The following is a 20,269-nucleotide window of genomic DNA, read 5'->3' on the forward strand; positions in this document are numbered from 1 at the left end:
TAAATTACAAATTGGATTTAAATAGACAGGGAATTGAAAGTGGAGACATTATTTTCTGCAGAAGATGATGGACAGGGGAGAACAAAGAAAATAAAACTGAGATTGTTAGCAAAATACAATGCTAAGCATATAAGTTAGGACTGAGTCCTTAACTTTCATTTTTACTAATAGTGGGTGAGTATAGATTACTGACTACACAGAACCAAACCTGGGAACACATTTTATATTTATGATCTTTGTGCCTAAAACTAGATTCTCCTGCAATTTAATATGACACTAGGACAATGACTGGCCAAGTTTTAGATTAATCACTCTTACACAATGATTTTTCATTCATATAATCTCAAACAAATACTGCGTCACCAATTAAGTTCCAGATCCTACGCACTCTGGCTGAAGATATAAATATCTTGCAAGCCCAGCGTCACTTTCCTCTTTCTCTGATAACAAATCACACTTTCTATTATGACAATGGCCCCGGTTATCAGCCCAGGAATAAACACTTGACTCAGGAAGAGCCAATTAAAGCCCTCCTTTAGAGTTGATCGAGAGCTTTAAGGTTAGAGCATTTCAATCTTACGAAATTTTTGTAAAACAAAATTATTTCAAAATCGACTAATTATTCTTTAAGTTCTAGAAACTGCATTCTGTGACTAAGAGGACAATTTATTTGCCGTCGTTTCTGCTCTGCCCACTTTATGTTTCTGTTACTGTGAGATAAAGGCAGTGGGGAATGGCAAAGCAATTCTGATTCATTCAACACATGAGTGCTTCTTAGGTACAAAACACCATTCTGAACATTGTCCGAGGTAAAAAGATAAATAATACCTAGCCCCTTATAATACCTAGCCCCTTACCCTCAAGTTACGTCCACGTGTATTTTATGTATGTATACCCATACAATTAAGAAGTCTTTGGATGTTTTATCTTCAAGAATAATTCAGAAAATGGATTACTTGAATATCATAAACATTTAGGGTTTAACAGATTTGTTACTTATAGACGTTGTATCATGGATTTAAAAGACCATAGCAAGCGGGCAGCGGCGGGCGGAGCGACCGAGGGGGCGGCGCGGGCTGGGCGGCGGGAGCGGGGGTCCGTGCTTCCTCGCGGTGAAGGGCTGGGGTTCGCCGGGGACGCCGGGTTGCTCCGCGTTGCCAGGTTACCGAGCGCGTGCCCCGCGCCCGCTCTTCCGCCCGGGCCGCCCTCGGCGCCGCCTGAGCCGCGGTGCGGGCTGCGCGGGGCGCCGGTTCCGCGGAAGCCTGGGTCGGGCGCTGCGTGCGGGACTCTCGTCGCTCTGGACGGGGCGCGAGCGCGCGGGGGACGTAGGGCGCCGACCTGGGCCTCCCCGGCGCTCCGGCTCCGCTCAGGGCGCCCGCTCAGGGGCCTCCGGCGCGAGGCCCCCTTCGTGGTCAAGATGGCGGCGCCCGTTGGGCCGCGGCGAGGTGAGCTGGAGCCGGGCCCGGAGAGGGGCGAGTCTGCCACGCCGAGGACTTGGACCCCGGGCTGGTCTCCCGTCTCCCGGGGAGCGGCGGGTGAGTGGGCGCGGCCGCGCGTTGGTCCCTCTCGTGGGGTGGTCAGCTCTCCGTGCGTCCGCAGACTTCTATCGTCTCATACTCAGATCTGTGGTGGCCCAGGTTGGAGGCGAGGGTGCTTGATGGGGGAAACCTGAGGGGTTTAAGGACTCTATTGGGATCGTTTCAGACCTCAGTAAGAAGCTGAGCAAGTTTCCTCCTGACTCTCTTCCCGGCTAAGTTTTATGCCTTCTCTGAAGGCGCCAGCTTTTCTGAATCACCTTGTTCCCCGGGGGGATACAGTTGGTGGTTCTGAACGTGGAACGTAGGACCCGGCGCGGGGAAGCCTGAGCTGGTTCTAGTTACTTTGTTTGCAAAGCACTTGTCTTGTCTTTGGAATCTTTGTGTATGTAACCAACGTTGGGAAGAGCCAGCGTTTTCTCCTCCAAAACACTGCGAGGGGTAACTTTATACGTAAGAAACAAGTGGGCGTTCACATCCATCTCTTTTCCAACCACTGAGTTTTGGTTGTGTTTCCTTTAAGTTTGTCTCGTTCTGAAGTGATAACAAAACAAAAACAAAAACAAAAAAAGGCCATAGCCAATTACCCAAAGTATACTCTAGTCTCAGTCCTGCCATTAATTAGCTTAAGTCATTTAATTTTTCTAGGCCTCATTTTTCTCATGTGATGTTTTTTCTTTGAAAAAGTATAGTTTCTGGAAGTCTCTAATCTCTGTGTCATAGTTCAGCTTGGAGAAAACCTGTTCTTATCCAAACTCCATGACATTGTATTTCCAGCTCCAACTTTGGACTTTGAGTGAGTTGGGGGCAACTTTTAAGGATATTTTCACACAGCTTTTTTAGTTAATATCGGTCTAGCTGACTTGTCATACTCAGACTTTCTCCCATATTCTTTTACCAGTGTGTTCCTTAGTCATATATATAAAGACGGTTGTGGGAAAAATGACCTCCTGGGTCAGCTTACTGCATGGTCATCGACACAGGGCAGGGAGTAAGATTCTGTGGATTTTACAGAAGCAGATACAGGTTTCATTATCCATGTCCTCTCCCCTTTCATCTTACAAAAACAGCAGGCTTTTCTTGGAGAACTGCCAGATAATGCCATCCTGCCTCCTGACGGGCCCCGGGGATGAGTCGCCCAGGGACGGAACTTCAGTAAAGCAGGTGATTGGCTCATGGGTAGGCATCTGACCTCGGCTAAGTCTATCAGACTGCTCCCCAGGACTTTTGTCTCAGAGCAAAATGGAAGAATTGTCTTTTCTCTCTGGAATTTCTCAGCTGGGGAGATATGACTCTGGGACTCCCAGTGACCATCCAGCACAAGAAGAGACTTTCTGTAAAATAAAGTCTTGCAGAGGTAAGCAGGGCTGAGCGATGGAGAGAGAGCTGGAACCCTGCTGATACTCTGGAACGTCCAGATCCAACTGTATCTGAATATGGCTGCATCCCTGAATTTCTAGTACTTGTTTGTTGAGGTTGTTGTTGTTTGGTTTTTGTTTTTAAATTTCCTTTGACTATTTTGAATTTGTTTTCAGCCATGTGCATTTGAAAGCATCATAGCTGAAAGAGCTAATTTCCTACATTAATGTCAGGTTTGCTTCCTTAAGTGAAAAATCATATCCGCTATTTTCTTTAAATAAAATCCTTCTAGCTCAGGTTTGAGATATTCAACACTCTGCCTCCTACCCCCCTCTTTTCCAACATTTACTATATCACCTTGAAGCATCTGTGACCACATCTTTCCCATCTAGACGCAGTTGAGAGAGAGAGCATAGACTTCTGATATAAACTGCAACCTATACGCCTCCTACCTGGAAGCTTTAGAACATACTTGATTCTTGTCATTAAAGCAAATCTTTTGTTGTTGTCTCCAGGACACAGAAGCATTTTCATGGCATAATGGAGTACAAAGTACATTAAGCCTAACTCTACTTCTCATCCTCTTTTACTTTAAATAGGCAGAAAAGAACAATCTCAAACACATTTTCCCAACAAATAAAATACATATACGATTATGTTTAGAAGACGTTTATGCAACATATAGTTAGACTGATTAATTAATGGACCTTTCGCCAATTGGCACAGTAAATATATATGTTCAATGTGCTCAATTAAAAAGAAGACAATAACATATTTTTACAGGTTAATTATCTGAGAAGAGTATTGTGCCAGCACACTTGATACTACAGTATTTCATGTTTGACAGGTAATCTTCTTTCAATTATATTTACTGCTAAATGTTTCTTGGATCAAGCTATTAAATTATAAGGTCAAAAGTAAAATATATGAAATTATAATGATAAAGGGACACATATCCCACTTTATGAGAATAGAAGTTCTAATTTCTTTTCAGTACTACTAGTCGTGACCACAGTACTAATTTGAGCCCTTACTATGAGCCACTGTGCCCATATACATTTAGTTCTTCCAGTAGTTCTGCAAAGTGCATATAATAATCCACAGTGTAAAGCTGAAGAAAGTGATTCTCATAGCTGAAAGTCACATAGCTGGTGAGTGGCAGAGTCTAGATTCAAACTTAGAGTCGTCTGACAATGCCCAGGTTGTTGACCGCTATGTACACTGCTCAATTGTTGCACCAAAAAAGAAGTGCTTGAAATAATTATAGATTTGCCTACCCTGAAACTGCAGTGATTTAAAGACATCAAAGTTGCCAGTTGCTTAACCACATCTACTTACAGTAAGAAATTACATTTTATTTCATTTCTAAAACAAGGTTAATTCTGCAGGCCCATCGAAACTTGAGCACACAAATCCTACCTCCAAATGAAAGATGCTTGTTTTCCGTTATTCAACACATGGCCCTGTACAGAGGCAATAAATATATAGTAGAATTTCCATTCAAATAAATGAGAAGAGAGGTTTCTTCTTGTCCTGATTCAGTGCCCATCATTATGGATTATGATGGCTCTTCCCAAACTTTACTTCATTCACTCCACTCTTTCTACAAAACTCCAGTAATGGAATCCATCATTCAGATATATGTGCAAAGCGAAAGGACTGTATTAATACAGTTGCTGAAAGTCAAGTTGATAGAGCACAGGAAATACATCCTAATAAATGCAACATTAATGTTTGTGTGGGCCTTGGAGTGAGGGGTACAAGAATTTTCAGTTTAATGGAATATTTTGCCTCTTGCTATGAAAGTGTGGCTTAGTAGTCTTGTAATTGGTCATTTACAGAATCCTCCATCTCTGGGTTTCATGCTTTCTTTACTCTGCAGCTGTTGATTCCTTCTCTTGTTTTGGATGGAAGATAGCAACGAAGCCACTTCAAAGGGCTCAGCCTGCCTTTTTGTGTTATTGTTTAGATGAAGATATTTCCATTTATTAAAGCAGACTATTTAAACATTTTTATCATGTTTTAAACGTGACTGTGTTCTGAAGGTATGAGCACAGGCAGACATAATGGGGGATGTTTTCCAGGAGAAAACATACTCTTATCAAAGGAATTATCAGAATTTTCATGTATGGATTGAGAATCAAATTCTGGAGTTAGACCTGAATTTAAATTCATACTCACAACTTATTACCAGTCTCATCTTGATCAAACGGTTACCACACTTGTCATCAATTTCCTTATCTTTGAAAGCGGAATAAGGGAAGTATGCCTGGTGGAGTTACACATAAAGCTCATCTGATAGAATATTCATAAGGATTTTGCACAAAATGTACATGGAAATATTTTAGCACCGAGTTTAGCATGCGATTCGTCTTCAATACATTTAAGAGCTATTATTTTATTATTATTATGCTATCATTAAATATCACTATTACTTAAATGTCATTATTGCTAACATTGCTGTAAAACTACCGGAATAACCCATGATGAATTCCCCTCTTCTGTTTCCTTTGTTTAAATGGAAAATATATATATAAATCTAGACAGAGAAGACTTTAGTGATCCTATTCAGTGGAGTGAGAATTTCCATGGCACTGATTAAAACAAATCCTGAATTGCATGGACTTAAGGTAGCAGAGAGGGGCTTCCCTGGTGGCGCAGTGGTTGAGAGTTCGTGACCGGATCCGGGAAGATCCCACATGCTGCGGAGCGGCTGGGCCCGTGAGCCATGGCTGCTGAGCCTGCGCGTCCGGAGCCTGTGCTCCGCAACGGGAGAGGCTGCAACAGTGAGAAGCCCGTGTACCGCAAAGAAGAAGAAAAAAAAAAAAGATAGCAGAGAGGCTAAGAGATTTGAAGTTAGACATCCCCAAGTGTGAATTCTACTGTGACCCTCTTCTAGCTCTAGAACCTTGAGGAAGTTACTTAAACTTTCTGAGCTTTACTACTAGTTTCCTCATCTGTATCTTTTTCAGGACTATTTATCAAGCATCTTCCTGTTCTCTATGCTTGGACGTATCAATGAATAAATCAGACAAGAGCCTTTGCCTGCGTGCTCCTTCTTGCATGCTTTCTCCCTCCTTACACTCTCGTGTGGAAACGGATGTTATAAATAAATTCTGTGCCTTGTCACAGGTTGATGGGCGCTACGGGATAAGGAAAAGGATGTGAAGCTCACTGAAGAGGCTTGGGTTGGGAGTGCTGGAGGAGTGTACAGGTAGGTTCTGATTTTAAATAGGGTAGTCAGGGTGGATTTTATAAGTTGACATTTGAACAAAGACTTGATGTGAGGGAGTTGTCAGAATGTATGATGGGGAGACCACTCCCTGGGAGCAAGGATAACCAGTCCCAAAACTCTAAGGCAGAAATATGCCGGGCAGCTTGGAGGAATATCAAGGAGGCCACCCTGGCTGACTTAGTCAGTGGGGAGGAAGAGACAGCAGGAGGGCTGGAGGTCAGATATGTGATGGGATGGATTGGGTAAGTCCTGGGAGGCCATCACATGCATTGTGTCTTTTACTCTAAATGTAGGCAGCCAGGGGCAGGATTTTAGCCGAGGTGTGGCATGAACTGTCTCTTGTTTGAAAAGCATAACTCTATCTGTGGTCTTGAGGATGTGGGGAGAGAGTGGAGTCAGGGAGAATCTCGGGAGGCGACTACAGGATCCTCGAGGTCTATGTTGGTGGCCTGCACCAGGCTGGTAGCGGCTGGTAATTCTCAGAAGTGGCACATTGGGAAGGTTGTGACAGCATTTCGTGGTAGATTGAATGCAAGAATGGAAAGGAAGAGGGGGTCAAGGGTGAATTCGAGATTTAGGGCCTGGGGAACTGGAAAGGTGTGGTTACTGTCACCTAAGATGGAAAAAGTTTGGGGTAGAGCATGTTTGGGGGATTAAAGACCAGTTTTGGAGGTATAAGATTTGAGATGTTTTCGTGACATCCAAGTAGAGATGCTGAGTACACAGTTGGATACACAAGTCTGCAGTTCTGAAGAAAGGTCTAAACTAGAGATACACTTTAATACAATGGAGATATTAAGAATAATTACATGGAAGCGCTATTTTAAAGATAAAATGAAGTAATGCAATTAGCACTCTGTCTTCTCAAAACATTTAATAACTGTTAGCTAAAATAATTACCTGAAATGAAAAAATACCTATAGTTTGTTTTGTTGTTTGCAGTAAAAGTGAATAAAATGTCACAATTATTTTAATAGTATTTGTGACATAGTAGTTTTAGTTAAGACACCATGACTACAAACATTTACAATAAACCTTTCAGTCTCCTGCTTTTCACTCTGATAGGGTACTTGGAACCATATTTTGTAAGGTTTAAGTTAGTTGTCATAGGGTACCTCTTTAATTAGAAGTAATTCTGAACTGTCTAGTTCCATGCAGTTTTATATACATATATGTATAATTATTATTTTATGATTTATCAAACTCAGTTGAAAATTTGCATCACTGATATACATTAGAATTTAAGCATTTACCCAGGTACTCAAGGAAAAAAATGTACTTGTCTTGTAATTTCCATAGGGGTACTTGCTTTCACATCTTCCCTTCACTTTGCAATTGCAAACATGGCAGGGGAAATATTATCTTACTGGTCTTTGAGTTCCCCTTAGCTATCTGCAAGTCCTTAAACAGCCTTTGTGGCTTAACCAAAATTCTCTTCCATCTTCATTCCGCTAACAGATATTGGTCTAAGCATGTACTTATACTAAAAAATGCATGACCACGTTGTCTCTACACATCTATAATTTTATGTTAACACTATCATTATGTAAGCTATACTTTAATTGTAATTATAACAGATTTTATGTCAACACACATCCATTTCTAGTGTTCATCTGGTGTTCAAGGGGAGAGCAGCATGTCGTAAATTTTATCAAAATATAACAGCTGAAGACTAGAACAGAGGGTAATTGTGTAATTCTGTATTCACTCTAATTAAGTTCAGTGGAGTTGGCATAATAGAATTAAGATGAAAAAAAAAAAGACATTGAGGTACCATGGCTCCCTCTCCTAACACACCCTTTTCGTATCCGAGAGCAGAGACTCAGCACCTTTCTGTACAGAAATGGAGACAGGAAGAGGCCAGAGGATGAATGACAGGCACGAATGAGGTGGAACTTTGAAGAGCAACATGGAAATGAAATACTTCTTTTGTATTTGGTAGGTGGGGAAAATGTACCAGCGTGTATGCCTACTGGGACCACGTTTTCCAGAACAGTTAAGCCCAGTGTCAACTGTGCTGTCCCACCTTCCTCGTAAGTAGGAACATACTGTTACTTGAATCTTTGTTTCCTGTTTCTTGATACCTGGTTGAGAAGATTATCACAGGAACTGCATCTTGTTAGCAAATACACTGTTTTGAAATGATTGACATTCACTGAAGAGTGGCAACTCCAAGCTTGCTCTCTCTTGATCTTGGACTATTTAAGTCTGGAGTGCAGGAGTGGGTTATGGGGAAAGACCATTGGAATTCTTATGTCTTCAGCATAATGGTTACAGCATAATGGTTAGGAGTGTAGGTGCTGGTTCAAATCTCTGCTTTCCACTTGCTAACCATATGAGCTTGGGCAATTTACCTGAGTACCTGAACCTCAATACTCCTGCCTATAAAATGATGTTAATAATATTTCATCCCCGTAGACTTGTTTTCAATGTTAAAATGAAGTCACTTACACCAAGCACTTAATACAATGCCTAGAGCATAGTAAAGTCTACTATTATACTATTACTACTACTACTACTATTATTATTATTACTATCACGATGCCAGGTGCTATTTTTCCTATGCCTTATTCCATTATCTTCTGCCCTGTCCCCCCATTTCTGTCTTGTTTCTGTACAAGGGTAGGTTTGTCACAGAGCATTTTCTTTCCCTAGTGTCTGACTCTTAGTCATCAAGGTGACTGGTCCACGACCCGGCATTCATTGCTGCTCGTTGAAGCAACCCATTTTGAGAAGGGGAGTTGGATATTGATGCCAAGTTGGGTCAAGGAGAGAGAATTTTCTCTCTTCTGCACTCAGAGAGCTAAGTGAAATATTCAGGCCTCAGAAGGAGAATCAGGCAAAGGGCAACATGCTTAATTTCATACCTTAGTGATTAAGAACAAGTCAGACAGGCTGGATTTGAACTCATTTCCATCATGTACTGACAAGGGGATCTTAGGTGCTTTTGTAACCCGTTTGAGGCTCAGTCAACATCTGAAAGAGACGAATAACATTATCAGGACCTAGCGTATAGCCTCGTTGTAATAAGTGAGTAAATCCTTTTAAAGCGTTCAGCACGTTGTTTGGCATATAAACACGTAATAAAATTTAGCTTCTTTGACTACTACCACTGCTAATATTATTAAGTAGCTGAGCAGATCCGAGGCCCATTTTTTTCTTAGATTGCACATAATCATTTGGACAACCAGCTCACCTTGATCAACCGTTGCTTATATATAAACCCCCATGAACCCAAAGGTGCTTTAACTCTCTCCCAGTCAGAGCCTGTTCTGGGGGCAGAAGCAACACCGGCACTACCCCCGTCATCTTTGCCTTTATTGTCACTACACTCGCCTGCCGTACTGAGCACTTTCTGTTTGCCAGGCACCAAATTTAGCCCTGCGTATGTACTGTATCATATAGTTCTCACACTCAGGTGGGAGACATTATCATCGTCCCCAATTTTCAGATAAAGACGCTGAGGTGTTGGAAAGGTAAGAAACTTGACCCACAGCAAGAGATGGAGCCAGAGTATTCAAACCCTTCTCTCTGACCTCAAGAACCCTTAAATATTAGCATACTACTACATCCTGGTAAGAAAATCTGCTTCCAGCCACTCTGGTGAGAGTAGAAATGATTCTCAGTCCCCACATTCCTCTATTACCCATGCCACCCTAGCCTCAGGACTAGGGGGGAAAGGAAGTGATCTCTTCAAAGAGCAGCCAAAGGGAACCTACTCCCTTCTGCCTTTTCATAATCAACTAACCAATATTTTATTTCCTTCTTAAGAGTCCCCACGTGTTCCTTTTGGTACTTAGCTTGGCCTTTTAGAATTCTGACATTCTGTACATGACTCATCCACTGTATTTCATGTTAATTTATTGAGGTCAAGTATAGGATCTTACTCATCCTGAAGTCCAGTTATCCCCTGTCACATCTAATTCTGTTCTTTTCTTCTTGTAGGACATCTGCAGATATTTATTTGAATTTTGTTGAATTGTTCTCATCAGTAGTACATTAAAAGTTATACAGAAAGTGCTTTCTTATAAGGAAAACCATCTAAATAGATTTCTAGCTCTTTTTATAGCACTATTGTAGAGATTATAGATCTCCAGGTAATATTTTTTAGATTGAGTTCTTCATATCATCTTATTTTCACATATAATGATAAATCTGAATTTTCTCTATCAAAGCTCTGAGACTTCACTGGCTTGTAACTTAGCTTGTTGATTATGTGTGGTTGACTTTTCCATTTACAATGATATTTGACCCTGGTAAGGATGGGGCTGGGTAGGAAGGTACACCTTAGGGCCATAAATTGGTTTTGTAGAGAACTAACAGAAAGATCTAAAGTCTCATCATATTTCTGCAGAACTCATGAATCATTTTATTGTAATTCCATTCATTCAGGGAGTATAAAACCATTTTCAAATTGTTATTCCTAATTTGTTCATCTTCTCTTCCTTAGTCTTAGTGAGAAGAGAGCAGGCTGAATGGAAGAAAGTCATTATGACCACTGGGGCCACTAGGGTAGGCATCAGTCCCAGAGTTTTGTTTTCATCTCTCCACTATTAATATTGGGTAATATCTTGAGTGCTTACTTGGGGCAAATTACTTAGCCGACCATGGCAAATGGATTGTGTCATTTCATCCCCTGATAGTCATACAATCAATGTATGTATTATTATGATATCCCATAATGCATACATGGAACAGAGCCTCAGAAGTAGTTATTTGCTCACCAAATTATGGTAGATGTGGAATTTGGACTGAGGTCTGATAGACTCCTAAATCACTCCTAGTGATTTTTACCACGAAATTAAAGTTGTATACCTCTGGAGAGTAGATAGTTTCTAAAATTTCCTCAGCTCTAACGTTTTATAATTAAATTTTTGTCTGATGGCAAGCTTAACAGTTAAGATGGGTAGGAAGGAATGCCAGCCTGTTGAATGGAATTTCCCTGAAATGAGCCAGTTCACTCATTCATTCACTCAGCATGTATTGAATGTTTGCTCTGTGCAAAGGCATTTTAGGCATCACAGTGGAGTGAGCGCCCCTTCCATAGACTCTCCTGCAGCACTCAGAGAAGTCTTGGACTGGTTTGCCTGTTATGGAATGGGGCTTGGTGATAGAAGCCTGGTTTGTCCTCTACTGATAAAACTAAGACATACTCATATGAGTTTATAGGCATCTTGAAGCCGTGGGATAGTAACACACATGAATCTTACCATTTTTGCCAGGGATTAATGATATAAAGGCTTTGGATTTGGTTATGGTAAATGGGTGCAATTATGGGTGTGTTGGTTCTACATATATATGGACATCACGTGTCATCAGCCTGCAGCTACCTGCCATTCCTCACTACTCCTTCTTTTCACAAACCAAACAAGTACCTTCTTATCTCTCCTGTGGATAAGCTCTTGACAGTGGCACTAGGGCCTCCCTCAATAAGTACATCATTGGCTAAACCAGTGGTTTCTCAGATATGCTCATTGAACAACCCTTAAGGTGGATTGACATTCCACTGCCAAGAATAGAATATGGTGTTCTTTAGAAATCGGGGGGAATAGATAGGCCACCAGATGTACTTTCTTTAATTTAAATTGTTTATATATATGAACAATTGTTATATATGTGTATGTATACTTGTTCATATATATGAATGATTTAAAATTGAAGAGATAGATATATACACACACATATATATATGTATATTTAAATTTTGGCTTCTGTTAGCAAGTAGTAAATTAAATTATTAGCAGATCCATACTGCAGGGAAATAACCAATCAGATTTCATTCAATAGCTTGCTTTTTTGTAGATTTATGGTTGTGATTTTATATCTGCAGGTATGTTCGCTGAAGAAAATATTTCTGCCACTTTACACAAAATTAAATTCATTTAATACCAATGCAGCATGTCTCAAATGTCTTAATACAGTTTTAATCTTGAATCGCATCAGAAGTATGAAATTAGAAACATACCCCAAAATCATTTGAAGGTATAATTACTTTCATTTCCCTTATACTTTTGAGACTTTTGAAAAACAAGTATTTAGTTGTACTTATCTGTTTCTGTCTCTCTAAGGATAGCAAACACTGAAACACAATTCTTTTTAAAAGTCAGTATTGAAAATATATTGTCCAAGATGATCAAAACTAAGGAAGTGGCAAAGAAATTCAAAAATTTAAACTTTCAAAGGGTGCTTTTTTTGTGAATGTGTAGTACTTGTTCTTCTGAAGGAATTAATCTTTTTTAAAATTTAATTAACTTATTTTTTATTGAAGTATACTTGGTTTACAGCATTGTGTTAATTACTGCTGTACAGCAAAGTGACTCTGTTATACATATGTATATACATTCTTTTTCATATTCTTTTCCATTATGGTTTATCACAGGATATTGAATATAGTTCCCTGTGCTATATAGTAGGACCTTGTTGTTTAGCCAATCTATATATACCAGTTTGCGTCTGCTAATCCCAAACTCCCAGTTCATCCCTCTCCCACCTGCTTCCCCCTTGGCAGCCACCAGTCTATTCTCTATGTCTCTGATTCTGTTTCTGTTTCATAGATAGGTTCATTTGTGTCATATTTTAGATTCCACATATAAGTGGTATCATGGTATCTGTCTTTCTCTTTCTGACATACTTTGCTTAGTATGATAATCTCTAGTTGCATCCATGTTGCTGCTGCAAATGGCATTATTTCATTCTTTTTTTTAATGGCTGAGTAGTATTTCATTGTATATATGTACCACATCGTCTTTATCCATTCATCTGTTGATGGACATTTAGGTTGTTTCCATATCTTGGCTGTTGTGAATATTGCTGCTGTGAAGATCAGGGTGAATGTGTCTTTTTGAATTATAGTTTGGTCTGGATATATGCCCAGGAGTGGGATTGCTGGATCATATGGTAGGTCTATTTTTAGTTTTCTGAGGAACCTCCATAGTGTTTTCCACAGTGGCTGCACCAACTTACATTCCCACCAACAGTGTTGTAGGAGGGTTCCCTTTTCTCCACACCCTCTCCAGCATATGTTATTTGTAGACTTTTTAATGATGGCCATTCTGACTGGTGTGAGGTGGTACCTCCTGGTAGTTTTGGTTTGCATTTCTTTAATAATTTGCAGTGTTGAGCATCTTTTCATGTGCCTATTGGCCATCTGTATTTCTTCTTTGGAGAAATGTCTCTTTAAGTCTTCTGCCTATTTTTTTGATTGGGTTGTTTGCTTTTATTGTCATCAAGTTGTATGAGCTGTTTGTATATTTTGGAAATTAAGCCCTTGCTGGTCGCATCATTTGCAAATATTTTCTCCCATTCTGTAGGTTGTCTTTTCATTTTGTTTATGGTTTCCTTTGCTGTGCAAAAGCTTGTAAGTTTGATTCGGTCCCCTTTGTTTATTTTCATTTTTATTTCTATTGTCTTGGGAGACTGACCTAAGAAAACATTGGTATGATTTATGTCAGAGAATATTTTGCCTGTGTTCTCTTCTAGAAGTTTTATGGTGTCATGTCTTACGTTTAAGTCTTTAAGACATTTTGAGTTTATTTTCGTGTATGGTGAAAGGATGTGTTCTAACTTCATTGGTTTATGTAAGGCTGTCCAACTTTACCAACGCCAGTTGCGGAAGAGACTGTCTCTTTCCCATTATATATTCTTGCCTCCTTTGTCAAAGATTAATTGTCAAAGATTAACTGAGGTGTGTGGGTTTATTTCTGGGCTCTGTATTCTGTTCCATTGATCCATATGTCTGTTTTTGTGCCAATACCACGCTGTTTTGATTACTGTGACTTTGGAGTACTGTCTGAGTCTGGGGTGGCTATGCCTCCAACGTTGTTCTTTTTCTTCAGGATTGCTTTGGCAATTCTGGGTCTTTTATGGTTCTGTATGAATTTTAGGATTATTTGTTCTAATTGCGTGAAAAATGTCATGGGTAATTTGATAGGGATCGCATTAAATCTGTAGATTGCTTTGGGTAGTATGAGCATTTTAACAATATTAATTCCTCCAACCCAAGAACATGAGATGTCTTTCCATTTCTTTGAATCATCTTCACTTTCCTTTATTAATGTCTTACAGTTCTCAGTGTATAAGTCTTTTGCCTTCTTGGTGAGGTTTATTCCTAAGTATTTTATTTTTGGGGTTGTGATTTCAAAAGGCATTGTTTTTTTACATTCCCTTTCCGATATTTCATTGTTGGTATAAAGAAATGCAACCAATTTCTGTATGTTAATCTTGTATTCTGCTACCTTGCTGAATTCGTTTATCAGTTGTAGTAGTTTTCATGTAGAGTCTTTAGGGTTTTCTCTATATAGTATCATATCATCTGCATCTAATGACAGTTTTACCTCTTCCTGAAGGAATTAATCTTGAAGTTCTACTAAGACTTTTGGGATACCTGTTTTAATGAGCCACTACTTCCTGCCTGAGATTGCACTATGCACCAGAGATTCTAGAATTAGCATAATAAAACTAATAATGCAAACAACAGCAACAAATCTTCACAAACCTTCCTTGCAAGGAAGTAAAGTCCACTGGAAAAACAGACAAGTGAAACACACATTCAAAATGGCAGTGATTCTCAAACATTTATGTGCTGAAAAATCATGACAAGCATGATAACCAGGGCAATTACTAGACCCCTTCTCCAGCTGGTCAGGTGTAAGGTCCTGTAACTCTATTTTTGGTGAATGCCTCCAGGAGATTCTGAGACAGATGTTCTCAGTTGTCGTCAACCTTTAGTGTGCATCAGATTTGCCTGAGAATATTGTTAAAACACAGATTGCTGGGCTCCAGTGCCAGAGTTCTAACCAGTTCCCAGGTGTGGCTGATATTGCTGGCCCAGGGACCACATTTTGAGAACCACCTTTCAAAACTCTGCAGTATGCGGTTGTGTGTGTTGTGAATGAGACGGGCCCAGAGAACCAAAGGAGGGCAAAGGGACTCTGCCCTAAATAAGGCAAAGGTACAATAGCAGCTAGAATTGATTGACCCAAGGAAAAATTATAAGAACTTTACCTGCATTTGCTCATTTAATCCTTTCAGTAAGGTACATAGGTGCTACTTACTGTTCCTCTTTTACAGGGGTGTCCAGAGAAGGTAACTACTTTGCCCACGTCCTAAACTGGTAAGTAACAGATTAAGAATTCAAGTCTAGGAAGTCTGATTCCAGAGCCCACACCTCTACCCTTTCTGCTTGTAGAGAGGAGTAAAGGGTTGTCAGTGAAGCCTTCCTGGGGGCCCTGGCCTCTGAGTGTAGATAGAAGGATGAGTGGACATAAAGATCATTATTTGTGTGTGGTGGGGGTAGGGGAGGAAGTATGAGGGCTTCCAGAAGAGCCCGCCCTCCCCATACATCTGCTGTAAGCAAGTCTGATGATCAGGAATCCGGAACATGAGTATGACTATGGGATACTGAGAAGGGTTCTAGAACCCTGAGGTTAGAGTTCTGGATCAGTTAGTAGGTAACAGAAAGTGAATGAGTGATTTACCTTATTTTCCACGGGTAGCAGGAAGTTTGGAGATAGTCTCTCTAGCGTTAGTCCAGCTGCTGAAGGGCATCACCAGGGGACTGGGTTGCTTCGCTCTTCCAGCTTCCACATCTCTAGCACGTCCACATAGCTTCAAAGTGACCCCAGAATCTCCAATAGTGTTCCAACAATTTTGGCAGGAAGAAAGAAAAGGAAAAAAAAAAGAAATTAAGTAAGAAAAAAAGAATTAAGTAAGAAAAAAAATTAAGTAAAAAAAAAAAGTAAGTGTCTAACTCAGAGAGCAAATTTTTTACCACAGATGGTCAGCAGACTTGCACTTAGATCTCATCAGCTCGGATTTTAAACTGGCCACCTTAGCCTTAAGGATAATGGGGTCTCCTAAACCAGGGCTCTGATAGTAAGGAATAAGGAGAGAGTAGTACTGATTAGCAGTGCCTGCTGTCCCAAACAAATATTATCCCCAAAGTATTTTTTTTTTTTTTTTTTTTTTTTTTTTGGTACGCGGGCCTCTTACTGTTGTGGCCTCTCCCGTTGCGGAGCACAGGCTCCGGAAGCGCAGGCTCAGCGGCCATGGCTCACGGGCCCAGCTGCTCTGCGGCATGTGGGATCTTCCTGGACCGGGGCACGAACCCATATCCCCTGCACCAGCAGGCGGACTCTCAACCACTGCGCCACCAGGGAAGCCCCCAAACTATTTTTTTTATCCTATATTTTACTTTAAAGAATGGAGGGGAAACATTATGTGTCTGTAAATAGCCTTTTAGAAAGGGTACAATTATATAGTTATACAACCCCCTGGAGGGCTCCTTTCTTCTAAAATCTCTTTAAAAACTGTTCAAGGTTAAGGACATTTTTATCTTAATTTAGTCACTTGCAGTCGATTATCTTGGAATGACATCCTCTCTCTGCAGATGTTCTGTCAGGCTTTAGAAAATTCTAGAAGTGGACAGAGAAGTGTTATGGTACATGTATTTGCAATATGCACGTCTTTGAAATGAAATGCATTTAGGGACCAAAAGGCATTTCATGTCTTTGCTATCCATTTTCACATATTTGCCTTTCCAGAATTCCTTTGAGCAAATCTGTTAGATGTAACCCATCCGTTTCTCCCATCTGAATTCTTTATTACTAAACATTCTTCAGTATGCTCTCACTCCCCTCTGTCAAAGGCGTTTCTCTGGGTCCTCACCCTTCTCATCTCATATGTGAATGCGTATCTTAAACTGAAGCAACAGTCTGCTGTGACTTCTCCATAACTTGAAGAACCCGTCTTTGAGGGAAAAAAAGTAGACTTACTAACTTAAAAGGTAAAAGGCGCGCAATGTTTCTGAGAGTTAAAAACTAAGATAAAAACATAAGCAATGGAAAAAACTTACAGTGGATCCTTTTCAAAGACTTTATTTTACAGAGAAGGCAACTGAGGTTTAAAGAAAAAATGCGTTAGTTAAACACTAAATAATAAACCTTAAACCTCAGTGGAGCAACACATGGACAGTTCATTTCTCACTCACTCAGGAGTGTAGTATGGACTTTGGTGGTCTGCGGGTCAGTTTTCTGCTCAGTTATTCAGGGACCCACCGCCTTCAACGAGTGGCTCTACGTTTGTCCTAAAAAGGAAAGGAGAGAGGAAGCTGCAAGCTACAATTATCAACTCGTTATCCTTCAGACATAAACTCTTCAGGTCACCTCTGGTCACATTCTTTGGGATAGAACCATACCCAGATGCAAGCGGAGATGGAGAATGTTGTTCCTATCTTGGTCCTAGTGATGCCTCTACAGGCTGGAGGCGCTAATTAAAGTGTAGTCAACAGCTCGTTGTTTCTGCCACAATGAGTGATTAGCCTAAGACTGTGGATTAATTATGTGTGTGTGTCACATATACATATAATACACACAAACATATATGTGTGTGTGTGTATATACATTTTTTAGCATGAGTTGACACATGGGGCTTCTGCCATATCAAAAGAGTACAAACTGCCTCTTGTTGCTTTTTCTTAATTGAAGTTGACTACTACTATCTATTTGCCTTCATTTTGCTACCTCCCCCCCCCGCCTTTCAGTATTATATGAAAATTCTGAAAGAAATAATTTCAAAGTTTCCAGTGCTTTTAAAGGTAATAGAATACTCAGACCTTAACAATTTTCCTGTGTGAAACTTTTGCCAGACTAAAATAGTTAACTTATGAAAAGTAAATTTAGATTGATACAAAAGAGAAAATAAGCTGTTTTTTTTTTTTTTACACAAATACCCTGAGCCAGGGTAGAAAATAAATGGAAAACTGGAGGAATTTAGATCCTTTTGTTGTAAATTTAAATATTTTTAATTGTAAAAAATAATACAGGCTCATTGCAGAAACTCCAAAATTGAAAGGATTTAAAGAAAAAAGGAAAAATAACTCAAAATCCCATTTCTGATAAATCATCTCTGTAACATTTTTGTGGGTATCTTTTGAAACTTTTTTGTGACGGGGTGCATATAAATGCAGTGCAAGTGTAAAATACCTTTAATTATTATATCAAACTACAAAACAGTTCTATAACATTTTTATTTAGTAATATAAGTATGATTACTCATCACCTAATAAAAATCTGCAGCATCATTTTTAATGGTTGAACAGCTTTCTGTTATTTATTTAACCAGTCCCTACTGTTCAACATTTAGATTATTCCTGTTTTGCTTTGCTAAACAATGAGACAAGCATCCTTGTTCATATGTCTTTGAGCATTTGTTTATTTCCTTAGAATGGACTTCTAGAACTTGAATGGCTGGTTGTCAGTTCTGGTACATACTGACATATTGTCTTCCAGAAAGGTTACCGTGCTTTTTATTTCTACCAAGAATTTAACATCCAATGTGGTTTCTTACACACACTCATCAGTACCAGTATTATCAATATCAATACCAGTATTATCAAGGTTTTTAAAACTTTGTTATTCTAGTCAGTAAAATATGACACCTGAATTATTTTATTTGTATTTCTTTGATTAATAATAGCAAGGTTGAACATATTTTCATATCTTTATTGGCTGTTAATACTTTTTAGTTTGTGACTTTATGGCATCCATTTTTCATCGATGTATAACAACCTTTTATATATCAATGTGTTTATTTTGTTGTTTGTTGTAAATGCAATTTTTTTCTCTTCATTTATTAATTTTTATTTTGTGATGTGTTGAACTTCTTTAATACTGTCAAGTCTATTCAAAAACCCTTTAATGAACACAACAAATGTGGAAAATCAGTCATTCTCCTGCCTTTTGTAATCAATTTATTTCCTTTTGGGCAGTATGGAAATGTAAGTTCTTATTTCATGTTATGGTTGGAAAGAATCTATTCCCTCGGAAAGGGATTATAGTCTCCATGATGCAGTAATGGGAGATTCTATAGGGTAGACAGGGTCTACAGAAGAAAAAACCCTAAATCACACTCCATTGGTGGTTGCCTTATTTATAAAAATGGCATTTGAGGTTGTGTGACTGCCATCAGGTAAGCAAAATTAATTTTTAGCATGAAGTACTCCTATCAGCAAGAACAGCCTAGGATAGGCTAGCAGTAAGAAGTGAGGGGTTATGGGATTGGGGCATAGCCTCTGTTTCCTCCAATGCAGCTGGAAATTTAAACTCTGGGGCTCCTGCTTGATCCAATCAGCCCAGCTAGTATGTGTTGCCAGGTAGGGTGAATAGACTCAGAAGTACAAGAGCTCATCCTTGGTCCCCTCTGGAAATGAGCAGAGAATACTGTGTCAAGCAGAGGTGATCAGTCCATGGTCTGGAGACTTGGATCTCCTCACATAGTCCTTAAAGTCAGGGTGAGACAAAATGCCAATAAAAATTATATTGATGACAGTATCAATGAGGTGACATTGAGTCCTTTGACCCAACGTGTGTCTGCAGTGTGCCATCCATTAGTAAATGGGCAAAGCCATTTGACAGATCTATGTGATACAATGAATGAATCTGACACTCATAGTTTGAAAAACTGAAACTGTATCCATTTGTCAAGAACAGTGGCTACTTGTTCTGCTTTATTCCCCCTGGTAGAACTAGGTAACATTTCAGGCAGTAAGACGTTCCGGCATTTCACCCTGGAGTAGCCCCCAAACTGAAGAAGCTGTCTTATCAGTAGTTAGCTCCTTATCACCAAGAATATTAAAGTAGATTTGTATGATTAGCAAATTAAAGAGACTGTAGTGCCTACCACTACTGTATTCACTAAGGCACCCAAGTTATTCTAAAGAAATCCTAATAATACATTAGGACCGTTTTGAATATTTTTATTTGATTAGCCATAATCTTCTAGTTATAACATCCATCACCATTTTGGCCTTCTTTTCTTACAGCCTAGCCCTGTGGTCTTGGGCTAATCACTAACCTGCTTAGATACAGTTTTCTTCTCTATGAAATAGAAACAATATTATATGCTTTGAAGGACTGCAGGAAGATGAGCTGTAATGTTTATCAAGTGCCTAGTAAGTAGCCTGGCCCATAATAAATACTTGGCTAATTGTAGATGTTAGTTTCATTTTTAGTTTTATTTCCAAACATTGCTCTTTACTTTTGGAACTCTAAAATTTGTTTTGAGAGTGGAGGACTTGTTTGGATTCCTCCAACACTCTCTCTATATTCTGTACTTCTATCCCTAGATCATTTATATTAATGGA

General features: G+C 39.5%; 1 long non-coding RNA gene across 1 annotated transcript in view; it reads left to right on the plus strand.

The window, feature by feature from the left end:
- The first annotated feature begins 1,495 nt into the window (after positions 1-1,495).
- LOC309974253 overlaps positions 1,496-20,269 on the plus strand; it is a 91,215-nt gene continuing 72,441 nt past the window's right edge. Inside the window, exons 1-3 of the long non-coding RNA XR_014326873.1 lie at positions 1,496-1,535; positions 6,027-6,108; positions 8,072-8,162. This is a non-coding gene — a long non-coding RNA (uncharacterized lncRNA). The remainder of the gene's footprint in view (positions 1,536-6,026; positions 6,109-8,071; positions 8,163-20,269) is intronic.

This window comes from Leucopleurus acutus (assembly GCF_964270905.1).
Source record: "Leucopleurus acutus genome assembly, chromosome: 17".
Classification (NCBI taxonomy): Eukaryota; Metazoa; Chordata; class Mammalia; order Artiodactyla; family Delphinidae; genus Leucopleurus; species Leucopleurus acutus.